Genomic DNA, 15,393 nt, shown 5'->3' with positions numbered 1-15,393 from the left:
ATCCATTCATCAATATTTCTCTTGAAGATGGCCAGTGAGGTGCTCTATTTGACATGCATGGGAAGTCTGTTCCATAGCATGTGCAGTCTCTGGGTTATGAACCTGTACCTCCAGCACATTCTGTTGATTGTGGTAATGAGGTTGAGGTGTCTGGAGCGTGTGGTGTGCAGTGATTGGGATTTCTTTAGATGTAGCATTTCTGACAGAGCTGGGTCAGACATAGCTTTGTAAGTCAAGCAGAGATCGCCTCTAAGTAGGCATATTATAACATGTGGATATGAGCAGACAATGACACAGATATCCATATCATAACATGTGGGTATGAGCAGGCAGTGACACAGATATCCATATTATAACATGTGTATCAGCAGACAATGACACAGATATCCATGTAGGTATGAGCAGACAATGACACAGATATCCATATTATAACATGTGGATACAGACAATGACACAGATATCCATATTATAACATGTGGGTACAGACAATGACACAGATATCCATATTATAACATGTGGGTATGAGCAGACAATGACACAGATATCCATATTATAACATGTGGGTAGGAGCAGACAATGACACAGATATCCATATTATAACATGTGGGTACAGACAATGACACAGATATCCATATTATAACATGTGGGTACAGACAATGACACAGATATCCATATTATAACATGCAGGTACAAGCAGACAATGACACAGATATCCATATTATAACATGTGGGTACAGACAATGACACAGATATCCATATTATAACATGTGGGTACAGACAATGACACAGATATCCATATTATAACATGTGGGTACAGACAATGACACAGATATCCATATTATAACATGTGGGTATGAGCAGACAATGACACAGATATCATATTATAACATGTGGGTATGAGCAGATATTGACACATAAATCCATATTATAACATGTGGGTACAGACAATGACACAGATATCCATATTATAACATGTGGGTACAGACAATGACACAGATATCCATATTATAACATGTGGGTACAGACAATGACACAGATATCCATATTATAACATGTGGGTACAGACAATGACACAGATATCCATATTATAACATGTGGGTACAGACAATGACACAGATATCCATATTATAACATGTGGGTACAGACAATGACACAGATATCCATATTATAACATGTGGGTACAGACAATGACACAGATATCCATATTATAACATGCAGGTACAAGCAGACAATGACACAGATATCCATATTATAACATGTGGGTACAGACAATGACACAGATATCCATATTATAACATGTGGGTACAGACAATGACACAGATATCCATATTATAACATGTGGGTATGAGCAGACAATGGCACAGATATCCATATTATAACATGTGGGTACAGACAATGACACAGATATCCATATTATAACATGTGGGTACAGACAATGACACAGATATCCATATTATAACATGTGGGTACAGACAATGACACAGATATCCATATTATAACATGTGGGTACAGACAATGACACAGATATCCATATTATAACATGTGGGTACAGACAATGACACAGATATCCATATTATAACATGTGGGTATGAGCAGACAATGGCACAGATATTCACATTATAACATGTGGGTATGAGCAGACAATGATGCAGATATCATATTATAACATGTGGGTATGAGCAGATATTGACACATAAATCCATATTATAACATGTGGGTACAGACAATGACACAGATATCCATATTATAACATGTGGGTAGGAGCAGACAATGGCACAGATATTCACATTATAACATGTGGGTACAGACAATGACACAGATATCCATATTATAACATGTGGGTACAGACAATGACACAGATATCCATATTATAACATGTGGGTATGAGCAGACAATGATGCAGATATCATATTATAACATGTGGGTATGAGCAGATATTGACACATAAATCCATATTATAACATGTGGGTACAGACAATGACACAGATATCCATATTATAACATGTGGGTACAGACAATGACACAGATATCCATATTATAACATGTGGGTACAGACAATGACACAGATATCCATATTATAACATGTGGGTACAGACAATGACACAGATATCCATATTATAACATGTGGGTACAGACAATGACACAGATATCCATATTATAACATGTGGGTACAGACAATGACACAGATATCCATATTATAACATGTGGGTACAGACAATGACACAGATATCCATATTATAACATGTGGGTACAGACAATGACACAGATATCCATATTATAACATGTGGGTACAGACAATGACACAGATATCCATATTATAACATGTGGGTACAGACAATGACACAGATATCCATATTATAACATGCAGGTACAAGCAGACAATGACACAGATATCCATATTATAACATGTGGGTACAGACAATGACACAGATATCCATATTATAACATGTGGGTACAGACAATGACACAGATATCCATATTATAACATGTGGGTAGGAGCAGACAATGACATAGATATCCATTTTATAACATGTGTATTGGCAGACAATGACAAATATATTCATATTAAAACATTCGGGTATGAGCAGACAATGGCACAGATATTCACATTATAACGTGGGTATGAGCAGACAATGATGCAGATATTCACATTATAACATGTGGGAATGAGCAGACAATGATGCAGATATCCATATTATAATGTAGTTATAAGGAGACAATGACACAGATATCCATATTATAACACATGGGTGGATATCTGTTTTATTGTCTGTACCCGTATGTTATAATATGGATTTATGTGTCAATATCTGCTCATACCCACATGTTATAATATGATATCTGCATCATTGTCTGCTCATACCCACATGTTATAATATGGATATCTGTGTGATTGTCTGCTTATACTTACTAAGCTGGGCATTAATCCCTACGTCACTTGATGGGCTGCCAACTGGCTTACTGACAGAACCCACACTGTAAATGTAGCTGACTCCAAATCCAGCTCCAGACAAGTGACAAGTGGAGTACCTCAGGGTTCAGTCTTGGGATGCTCCTGTTTGGCATCTACTTCTCTGAAGTACAGGCCAATACTAAGAGACTCTGGCTAACTAAGTTTGCAGATGACTGCAAACTGGGAGCCATTATTGAATCCCCAAATGATGTGGATATTCTACAAAAGGGCCTTACAGAAACAGATGCTTGGTGCCAGAGCTATGGGCTTAGGCTCAATGCCAAGAAATGTATAGTTATGCCCTTTGGGAAAAAAATATGTATCCATGAATTACCACATAGGTGGCAGTACACTAAACACCGAAAGTGTGATAAGAGACTTAGATACACAGGTGGACAGTGGTCTCACCTTTGATAACCACATCGCCACAACAGTCAGGAAATCCTTCTATGTGGCACACCTCATCACTAAGGGCTTTTCATCCAGAAAAAAGGAGGTCATTGTCCCACTGTACTCATCCCTCATTAGGCCCATTAGAGAATACAATGCCCCATTTGCTATGTACCTTTCAAGACATCTGCAACAACTGGAAAGGCCGCAGAAATACCTCACTAAAAGAATCAGAGGCCTAAAGCAGATGCCCTATGCTGACTGTCTAAAAAACTCCACCTATACTCTGTCACATATCATCTACTCAGAGGCGACCTCTGCTTAACATACAAGGCCATGTCAAACCCAGAGCTGTTGGACATGCTACACTTTAAGAAATCCCAATCCCTCAGAGACACACTCTCCAGGGATCTAAACCTTGTCATCACAATGAACAAAACATGCTGGAGGGATAGGTTCCTGACCCGGACTCCCCAGACTCTGGAATAGACTGCCCATACATGTCAAGCAGAGCGCCTCTTTGGCCCTCTTCAAAAGGAACCTTGATGATTGGATGGGAATTAGGAAATTCTCCCCGGGGATCACGTCAGTCGCCCTGCTAGACAGGGGTCCAGAGAAGTAAATACTATGGGAATAAATAGCCAGGGAATTGTTATGGCTAGGCTTGTATAGGCCCTAGGGCCAATAGCCTAGTACCAACCTATGAACCTATGAACAATGAAACAGATATCCATATTATAACATTTGGGTATGAGCAGACAATGATGCAGATATAATTTTATAACATGTGAGTATAAGCAGACAATGACACAGATATCCATCTTATAACATGTGGGTGCAGACAATGATGCAGATATACATATTATAACATGTGGCTATGAGCAAACAATGACACAGATATCCATATTATAACGTGTGTATGAGGAGACAATTGCACAGATATCCATCTTATAACATGTGGTTGCAGACAATGACACAGGTATCCATATTATAGCACGTGCATGCAGACAATGACACAGATATCCATATTATAACATGTGGGTACAGACAATGACAAAGTTAACCATATTATAACATGTGGGTATGAAAAGAAGATGCCACATATATCCATATTATAACATGTGGGTGTGAGCAAACACTGATACAGATATCCATATTATAACATGTGGGTATCAGCAGACAATGACATTGATATATCCATTTTATAACGTTTGGGTATGAGTGCGATACCAAGTAAATGCCATACCTTTGAGAGGGTAGATAATATTTGTCATGGAAAATGATGGATATTTGACAACAGTTGTACAGCAATAGTTATTATATTGCAGTTGCATAACATGAGGCTCAATGCCTTATGCCTGCCACCTAGGTACAACTGTACACTTTGCCATTCTAATTTGTGGACATTTTTCTGACTGATACTATACATAAATGGCAGAACCTTCACATACATATACAAACACATACACACACAAATACAAACACACTCCTAGGATTGCATACGCACATATACAAATACAGTCACACACAGCCATACCTGTAAGTATACATGTACATAGAGAGCAAGAGTGAGAGACACATATAAGGCACATATACACATACATATTTATATAGGTGTGTGTACGCATATAAACATACACATTAATATAGGTGTGTGTGTGTGTGTGTGTGTGTGTGTGTGTGTGTGTGTGTGTGTGTGTGTGTGTGTTGTATACACATATAGACATACCATAACTGAGTACAACCCCCTTTTGGTATGCACATTTCCAAGCACCTGTAGCAAGTGTAGAAACCACAAAGCTTCCTCACAAGGAAAATTCAAGGTTTTTGGTATCTGTCCTACGTGGATCATGTGAAATCATTATCACTTTATTCTGTTTCATACAGACTACTCAGAGGCGATCTCTACCTTGCATATAAGGCAATCTCTGACCCTGCTTTATTGGAAATGCTGCATATCTGCAAATCCAATGGTACATGGGTCACTTGCTCCAAAGACCTTAACCTGATATGTTACATTATTAGAACCTGTTGGAGGGACAGATTTGTCTCCCAGAGGTAACCACACCTTTGAAACAGACTCCCACCTCATGTGAAACAGAGTGCCTCATTGGCCCTCTTCAAATGCAACCTGGATGATTGGATGGGTCCGGGAGTTCCACCTGTGTCCCTCTTGGACATGGACATTAGGTGCTGATCATGGAAATAAGAGAATAATTTGTTTAGGCTTGAAGGGGTCCTAGGGCCATTAGCCTAGTAACTTCCTATGATCCTATATTAAAATAGGTATGTGTACACATATACATATACATATTAATATAGGTGTGTGTACACATATACACATACATATTAATATAGGTGTGTGTACACATATGCTATAGGTGTGTGTACACATATACACAGACATATTAATATAGGTGTGTGTACACATATACATATACATATTAATATAGGTGTGTGTACACATATACTCATACATAATATAGGTGTGTGTAGACATATACACATACATATTAATATAAGTGTGTGTACACATATACACATACATATTAATATAGATGTGTGTACACATATTTTTCTTTTTTCGGCTTTTCCTGGTTAGGGGTCGCCACAGCGGAACTCCGGTCTGCTAATGATTGGCAATAAATTTTTACGGTGCCAGCTCGACATCCAGCCTTCAACGAAGGCATGCCCATTCACACATGTCTTTTGAACGCCAGTTGACTGCAGGGAGGACATGCAGACTCCACACAGAAAGCACTCCAGCCAAGAATTAAACTGGAGAACCTCTTGCTGTGAGGCAACAACGCTACCACTGCACCACCGCGGTAGGTGTGTGTGCACATATACACATACATATTAATATAGGTGTGTGTACACATATACACATACATATTAATATAGGTGTGTGTACACATATACACATACATATTAATATAGATGTGTGTACACATATACACATACATATTAATATGTGTGTGTACACATATACACATACATATTAATATAGTTGTGTGTACACATATATACATACATATTAATATAGGTGTGTACACATATACATATACATATTAATATAGGTGTGTGTACACATATGCACATACATATTAATATAGGTGTGTGTATACGGTTCCCCTTCATATGATCGAATTTCTCTAAACTCGAAAGTCATAAACTCGAAACCAGAATCTCAAATTTAGAGAAACTCGAACACATGAAAGGGACAAAAAAAAATTAACACCTTTCAAATGTTTTCACAGGGGGGCTTCGCCCCCTGCACCCCCACACACCCCCCATACTTAAATATACCTACTCCGAGATCGCACTATAGTGAAGGAAAGGGAAATCTACCATTCCATGCTATACGCATAAGCGCAAAACTGAAGGTTTTCCATTCCTCCACTATAGTGCGGTCACAGAACATTCACGTTTAAACTGCTAGGGTAACAGGGGGACCTGGCCCCCTTCAATAAGGTAAGTCAACTTTTTATTTTTTTAAACCTAAGGCTCCCATTCACAATTTCAAGTGAATGGAAGTTCGAGATTCTGGTCTCGAGATTATGAATTTTGAGCTTCCATCCATTCAATCTTGTGAAGGGGAACCGTGTACACATATACACATACATATTAATATAGGTGTGTTTACACATATCAGAGGCAAAGCTATTGTAGGATGAAGGGGTGAAGGGGGGCAGCTGCCTGTGATATGTGGTATTAAGCAGAATGATTGGGAGATGGAGATCATTTGGTAGAGCAGTGCTGAAATTCATTTCCAAATCATCGTTCTGAATACCAGTATGGAAACAAATGCCAATGCAGGGATAAGGACTTCAGTGCTTCATGCGTGGTATACGTTGAAGCATTCCTCTTGCTACAGATGCAGTAAGATATTGATAGAGTTTTTAAAAGAAGAAAAAAAGAGAGGTTTTATGGGTAACCCTTTGAAATGATATGACCCACTACAGAGAGTCTTGAAATAGAGTCTAAATGGCTGAAAGTATGAACTTACATATATTAATTCTGAGATGACATTTCTGCAAATATTCTCATTTTTCTGAGGTCTGACTATCTCAGTTGGTATATATAGGTTCAGGGGTGTGGATGGTTTGCCCCTTGTATGCAGGGTTTGAAAGGTGGGAGCTTGGCAAAGGAAGTTTACAGGAGAAAAGCAATTTTCGAGATTCACCTTTATCCTTTATTTTCAATCTTTTTTGGGGGTCTGGTGGGCACACAGCATTTTGAGTGCTGACATTTCAATAGGAAGCTGGTTTTATGTTCCTCAACATAAAGTTGAGGGGTAAGCAGAATAGAAAGAACTGAAACAGACCTGACATGACCCCTAATTGGGGACCACTAGATCAAGGAAGGGACCTATTTGTTTTTTTTTTGCTACTCAACCAAATCTGGGAACAGCAGTGGGTGCTAGATAAACCAATTACAGCTCTCAGATATCTATCGACCTATGTGTGTGTGTATATATATATATATATATATATATATATATATATATATATATATATATATATATATATATATATATATGCACACACACACACACACACACACACACACACACACACACACACACACACACACACACACACACACACACACACACACAAGCACATAGTTTTCCAGCCTTAAGGGTGGTGTAGTGCACACTTTCTTTAATGAAAAACTAGTTGTACATGAATGATTACTATTGATATCAGCATACAAATTACTAAAACAGACCTTTGTCACAACTTCTTATATAAGATCTACGCCAATGATCATATTGCATTCTTATTAAAAATAACAAAACAGGATTCAATCTGGCATTGTTTGTTTATACCATAGATTATTACGGTGAAACAATAAGTGAACACTTTCAGCCTTGTCAGAGCTTCATTAGATCTAAGTTGTACATAGCAGTAACAAGTAATATATACTTTCCTATTCCCCATATGCATTCATTGTTATTTGACATTATACCTGGCACACTGCTCAACACCCCAGAACACAATGACTTTGTACTTACTTACATAAGGACAGCAGGAAAATGATTGTCTGTGGGACCTGGGTATTTAAGCTCCTATGCAGAGGAGGAAAAATGTCCATGAATAAAATACACTAGGGAAGCCAAGAACAAATGGATGACCAGGTAGCCTGCCTTAATAAAGGAACTACGCTTCGATGGTACTTCTGGTACTTTTTACTTCAATAAAGTACGACCTTCTAGAATCTGAACTTTGACTACATTGATTTTTTGCCACCACGGCGAGCAGAGCTCCTTAGCTGAGCCACATTTATGTTGTTTTGCCTGTTTTTTCTTTGTGTTTCATCTTTGATTTTTAGCTGCCTCACTGGCGGTTCCTCTCACCAGGCGACCTGACCAGCCGGAACTACGACCTGTATACAAAGCCTTTCTAAAGGCTTTACTCAGCCTTCAACCACAAGCACTCAGGTATGCACAGCCTTTCTCAAGGCTTTACTGGTAGCCCAGCTTCTTCACCGACATCCCACCGTACCTTTATTAAGGCAGCCTACCTGGTCATCCATTTGTTCTTGGCTTCCCTAGGGTATTTTATTTGTGGACATTACTTACATAAGGAGTAAAAAGCACCAGTCACAACAAAAGATGCAAACTATGAATGTACCACTGCTCCAATCAATGTTATTGAATGTGATCTGATTAAGTGCTCTTGGATTAAGGCTTTTGCTGTAATTTACATGTCTTTTTATCTTGCCTGCATTTTTGTTACATGCATAAAGTATATATTCATTTATTATAAACAGATGACAGTGAGACTGCAGCATTTCTTCCGTGAAAAAATATACTCTCCATTGTGAACTACTGTAGGTAACCACAGTGTGTCGGAAGTTCAAATATTGTGCATAAGCAATCTAGTCCTAAGAGAGCTGGCCATAATCATGACAGCAATAGTGTGTAAAAATCAGAAAAAAAAAATAGTCATGGGCAGTTGCACTTAAATGGAATGGTATCTTAATCAGTAGAGGAACTGAGACTTTAGTCCTAAAAGTAAGATGTTAGATTATTAAGTACTGCTACAGTATATGAAACCTAATCCATGAGCAAAACCAGAGTCAAATAGATTTCCAAACTAAATTTATGTACTTTAACCAAGGTTGTCACAGTATGTCCAGTTTGGTGTAATTATTTAAACTGTAGATCTTTTTCTATTATTTTTTGAAGCTTGTAAAATTATTGTTCTCAAAAGTTTTTTGTAGTACTATGGAGCTTTTACCACCCTGTTTCCTCTAAAAATGGGCACTTACCTAGCTGGACATTCCTAGTAATCAAATGTCAATAAATAAATAAATAAATTAACTTTCTGTAAAATGCTGTGACAGGACAGGAGAGAGGAGTGTGGTGGTTATCAGAACTCTAAAAAAAAGTCTATGGCTAAGGACAAAGCTATCATTAGAATTTAGCAACAGTGTGTGAGTCTAAGAAGTACTTGAGAAAGGAGTCAAGACAGCAGAATGCCATCAGGCCTTATAGTAAGACAAGCTAAAAAAAAAAAAACACCTGAAGATATGCGCATAGCTCTCAACCTCTTAGCACAAAAAATCTGGACAAAGCCAAAAAGAATGGGGGGGACAACAGTCCAAAAATAGGGACAAAATTTAAATATTCCTCTTGTACACTTAGAAAGCTGCTAGAAACAACAGGTTTTACATTAACATGTACTTGTATAGAATGAGAAGTCTGAAACTTAAATGTCAGTCATTATTTAGTGACTTCAGTCCTCAATGATTTTCTAAAAAAAGACCCACCCAATTTTATGAGGAACAGACTAAAATTATGAGGCAAAAAGTAGGACATTTTGTGAAAATGTGGACAGTATATATAGATACATATATATATATATATATATATATATATATATACACACACTCATATATATATATATATATATACCTACATACCAAAAAAGGTGAATGTCCCATTAAAACATACAGGTAATTTTGCTAAGTAAATTAATGTGTCTCAGCTTGTGCTCAACACAAAAATATTATTTTAAACTGCTTTCACCTGATTATGTTAATAATTAAAAGTGAATGCCTTCTTCATATTTCACTATGCTAATATGTACCAAAGTGCTAGTTCATATTTTTGATCAGATACAATATGATCAATTCAACTTGACATTAAAGTAATGTTAAGATACCAAATATGAGTAAAAGAGTTGCAATGTAAGTAAAAGTAGTAATAAAACAAAGTAAAAACAAAAACAGAATCTAAACTAAACTTAATATAAATAATAAAATATACACCCCGGGACTCATGAAGCTTGCGCCAGGTGTAGGTGTAGCGTCGGCGTTCTAACACCAAAGATGGCCACCGAGCAATTCAGGTACGAACTGTTTCCACGTGCACTACCTGCGTACGCTACGCCCGCACAACTCCTGAGTCTTGTATGCTAATTACCCCATGTGCAGCAGTGTAGCATGCAAATGAAGGCATGTAGCGATTCAGGAAGTGGTGCAGGCGTAGTGTAAGCATGCAGAAATGTAAACCGTAGAAAACGGTTTACATTTTTGCAAACATAAAATCGGAGCCATGACAGACGACCAAGCACATGTATTACATTGTTAATATATGCCAATGGCTAAATATATAGCCATTGGTGTAAAAAAACATGTAGAAAATATAAAATTAACAGTTAATATATATAGTCGCACTATCGCAATGTGGAAGCGCAGGACAGCGGTGCACAAAGGGGATCGCAAGGAATATATAAAAATATAGAATAAAACCGCGATGAAACACATATCACGATTTCCCCAGAATAGTCAATGGCAGGCATGCTACACCATACTCATGGTGCAAGGGTTGCTAAGGGGCAGTGACACTGTTATGCGCAGTAGCTAGGAATTAGTAGGCAATGCCATGCAAATGAGAGGAATAATAGTGAATCGCAGATTCCCCGCTGGTGTAAGGATGCACCTCACAGCATAGCGTTATAACACTGAGGTGAGCCCTTGAGATAAAGATAACATCAAGAGAGGGGTGTGTTGCCATTGCTGTAAGCACATTGGAGCATTGCTAAACCGCTCTGCCCTAGCTAGGCAAAGCTGCAGGATAGGGGTGTGTCGAATTGGCCATAGCTATGCTTAGCTGAGAGTACACAAGGTAACCGAGTACGCATGTGAACGGAGATGAAATTTCTCGAAAACCCGGTAAATGTGTATGCGCGTCGTGCACTGCAGCTGAAACAGGAAGGATATAGGAAAGAAATAAGGAAATGCTGCAGCAGGGAAATTGGAGTACAAATGACTAATTAACACCTAGGAGCCTATAGTGGGTTACTGACAACAGCTAACAAGGCTGCAAGCAGCTACCTGCAGAACAGGGAAGGGGAGGAGCTGTACTGCAAAGAAAACAGTAAAGTGTCAAAGCAGAACAAAGCCGTTATGCAGTATATCATCTACAAGGCACATTTTGCCATGACTGGGTAGGGAAAGTACAAAACAAGAAAGATGGCAGGTGGATGCATGCCTGATAATGGGAGGGGATCCAGGTCTAAAAGTGAATTAAAGGGCTACAGATTAATCAAGGCAGGTAAGTAGATCTCCACAGTAAAGGCCCCACACTTGCAGTACTCATTGCAAAACCCATAATTAAGACATGCTGCAGCTGGAATAGCTCATACACACCCACTGACATCAGCAGCATCCATAGCACAATACTATAAAGTGTGAAAACACCTCACACACATTTGTGTATTCCCATACACTCTGCACCAGTGGTGTATACAGACAGGGAACCTTTATTATGTACATTGCTGCCATAGCTTTGATCCACCAGCATGTGTTGGAGACTGAAGGTGGTGTGGGGGATGATGCACACAACCACCTCAGGCACCAGAGGAGGAGGAGAGTGTTCAGACCCAGGGTAACCTACCAGGGGCTACATGATCTGGAGATAGTAGAGCATTACAGGGTGGACAGGGACATCCTACAGCAACTTGTGGAGCTGTGCCGGCCACGCCTCAGAGCCAGAATAAACAGACGGGGAACCCATCCCTGTGGATATGACGGTATGTGTAAGCCTGAGAATACTAGCTACAGGTATCTTTCAAAGACCAACTGGGGATATCATGGGGATCTCACAGGCATCAGCATCCAGGGTACTACACCAGTTCCTGGATGACATGTTACCACATGCCAATGAGTGCATATACTTCCCCCGAATGCAGGAGGAGTTGACCAGCAATATGCGTCTCTTCCACCATGTGGCAGAATACCCGGAGGTACTGGATGCAATAGACTGCATGCACATACACATCAAGTCACCACCCGGTGAGCAGGGTAGGCACTACATAAACTGCAAGGGATACCCCTCCATCAACTGCCAGGTCATGTGCAATGCCCAGGGCATTATCATGGATGTGTGTACTGGCAGCCCTGGAAGCTATCACGACTGCCACATCTGGCATGCCTCACAGCTGTATCAGTTATTTTCCAGGGGGGACATCCCAAATGGCCACCTGGTGGGGGATGCTGGCTATGCACTGGAACCATGGATGATGACTCCCATCAGAAATGTACACGCACCCATGCAGAAACACCATAATAAGGCACACGCACAAACTAGAATCATCATAGAGCGTGTGTTTGGGATGTTGAAATCATGGTTCCGTTGCTTGGACATATCTGGTGGAGCCTTGCAGTACTCTCCAGGCACATGTGCCCACATCTTCATAGTGTGTGCCATGCTACACAATATGGTCCTGCGGAAACAGCTGCAGCAGGGACAGAATGGTGAAGGCCATCACAGCCCCCCACCATTGCCAAAGGCCCCACAGGCACAGAGGTACTCAGACCATGAACACCCTGAGCCAGCCCCAGTAGGAAGATGGAGGCGTGCCCAGTATGCCTTGGCAAAGAGGGAACATATAGCACACTCACTGACAGTGTAGGCACCTAGGGACTGACACCTTTCTCCACCTGCACACACAGTAAAAATGGATGACACACACACACACAAGACTACCTGTAAATTGTCATGTATAGGCAGTCTACTGTGTGCATCCAACATAGGCAGCCCTCAACTATTGCACACACAACTGCCATTGGCACAAGGGAAGTCAACACCTGAACAGTAAATTAAGCTAGCAGCATATGCAGATACTGTATGTATAGATCATAGGTAGGTATTTGGCCAAATGCCAGAGGTCATTCATAAGCCCAGCCAAAATGTGTCAGCTTTTGCCACCCCATTGATTCATTAACTGTCTCTCTGTGGAGCAGAGCCAATGGCGGGATCCCTGGGGTGCATCTACTGTTCCCCATCCACTCTTCTAGGTTTCTCTTGCAGAGTGTTAGTGAGGGGCTCTGTATAATGTAGTTAGGGATGTTGTTCCAAAGTATGGTGAGTGTCTGTGGCAGGAAGCTGTCCTTGCAGCATCTTCCAGTTATTGTTGTGGCAAGGTTTAGCTCACTACAGTGTGTGGCTCACTGTGACATGGGTTCCCATAGGTGAAGCATATCCATCAAGCCTGAGTTCGACATGGCTGTGTTGGCCAGCAGAGATCATCTCTAGGTAAACGAGATGCCACTGAATAAAGCAGGAGTTTATTCAGTCTGGCTGCATAGGCCATATGTTGGAGGCCAGTGTTCCCCTTGGCGAGGTACATTCATGGACCCGCCAGCTGTTGGAAATGTCTTCTGAGGTACATCCCACATGGGTTATTATATCCTATGATGGGACTGATGAGTGATGAGTAAAGGGGCACTATAATCTCAGTATGTCTAGATGGGAATCCTTTAGTAATCAGATGGCCTACATAGAAGGATGTCCTAACTACTGTGGAGATATGATTGTCAAAGGGGAGATCACTATCTACCTTAGTCCCAAGATACCCCATTACCTCGTCCGTATTAAAGTGGCTGCCACTTATGTGTTAATATGTGGGTGCCAATTCCACAATGGAATGACCATGCAGTTAGTGACACTTGGCTGGAGGCCGTGTCATTGGCACCCTGTGATGTTCTCCGTGAGGCCCCTTGAGGGATGTCTGTGTCAGCTGGACTATCAATCATGGCTCCCAGTTCACAGTCATTGCCAAACATGGTCTGCCGTAGTCCATCTGTGTTTACCTGTACCTCTGAGACGTATATGCCAAACAGTAGGGCTCCCAGGACTGAGTCCTGTGGAGCACCAGTCGTGACTGGTCAAGAGTTGGACCTGGAGACCACTAGTCGTACCATGTGGATTCTGTGTGTAAGTCCATTGGCAACCCAACCTGCAATGTATGGGTGTATGTACAGGCTGGTGTGTTTATCAATGATACCTGTGTGGGGCATGGTGTCAAAAGCCTTGGCGAGGTCCAGGTAGTATGTGTGAACCACCTCCCCCACCATCCAATGTCTTGGTGACTGTATATAAGATGTCAAACAGGTTCAGTAGGCATGAACTGCACTCAACCAAGCTGACCTGGGTTGGGTCACGTGTTCAGAGGTTACCAATGTCTTTGTTAATGAGTGTCATGAGGATGCAAACCATACCATTACAGACCAGGCTAGTCAGGCTTATGGGGTGGTAGTTACAATGGTCAGTTGTGATTCCACCTTGATGGAGTGAAATAACCGTTGCCACGTGCCATTGTATGGGCATGTAGCCTGTGGAGAGGCTGAGGTAGGAAAGCTTAATTAGCTGGGGGGCAGGTTGTCTTGTACAGTTTGCAAGATGCAGTCTGGGACAACATCTGCCTCCACTGATGCTGTGTTCTGCTGTTAGAGAGGGCCATTTCCACCTATGTGTCTCTGATGTGTGGGATACTGTACCTTTCGGGTAGTGTTGTGGGCTCTTTAGGGGGTGAAGTATGCACTGAATGTATCTGCAAGGATGTTGGCGATATCAGTAGGGTCAGCATATTTTGTGTTATATTTCACCGGCACAGTGCAAATCTGTGTGTCACCAGGTAGATCCTTGACATAGCCAAAGAAGGTTTTGTGGTTATCTTTTGAATCCTTGCGTATTCTCCTGCTGATGTTAGCCTTGGATGATGTCATGAGGGACCTACGTATCATACTAATAG

This window comes from Protopterus annectens, chromosome 11.part0, assembly GCF_019279795.1.
Source record: "Protopterus annectens isolate FY-2018-M chromosome 11.part0, PAN1.0, whole genome shotgun sequence".
In the NCBI taxonomy this organism is placed as follows: Eukaryota; Metazoa; Chordata; order Ceratodontiformes; family Protopteridae; genus Protopterus; species Protopterus annectens.
This window is presented reverse-complemented; position numbering follows the sequence as displayed.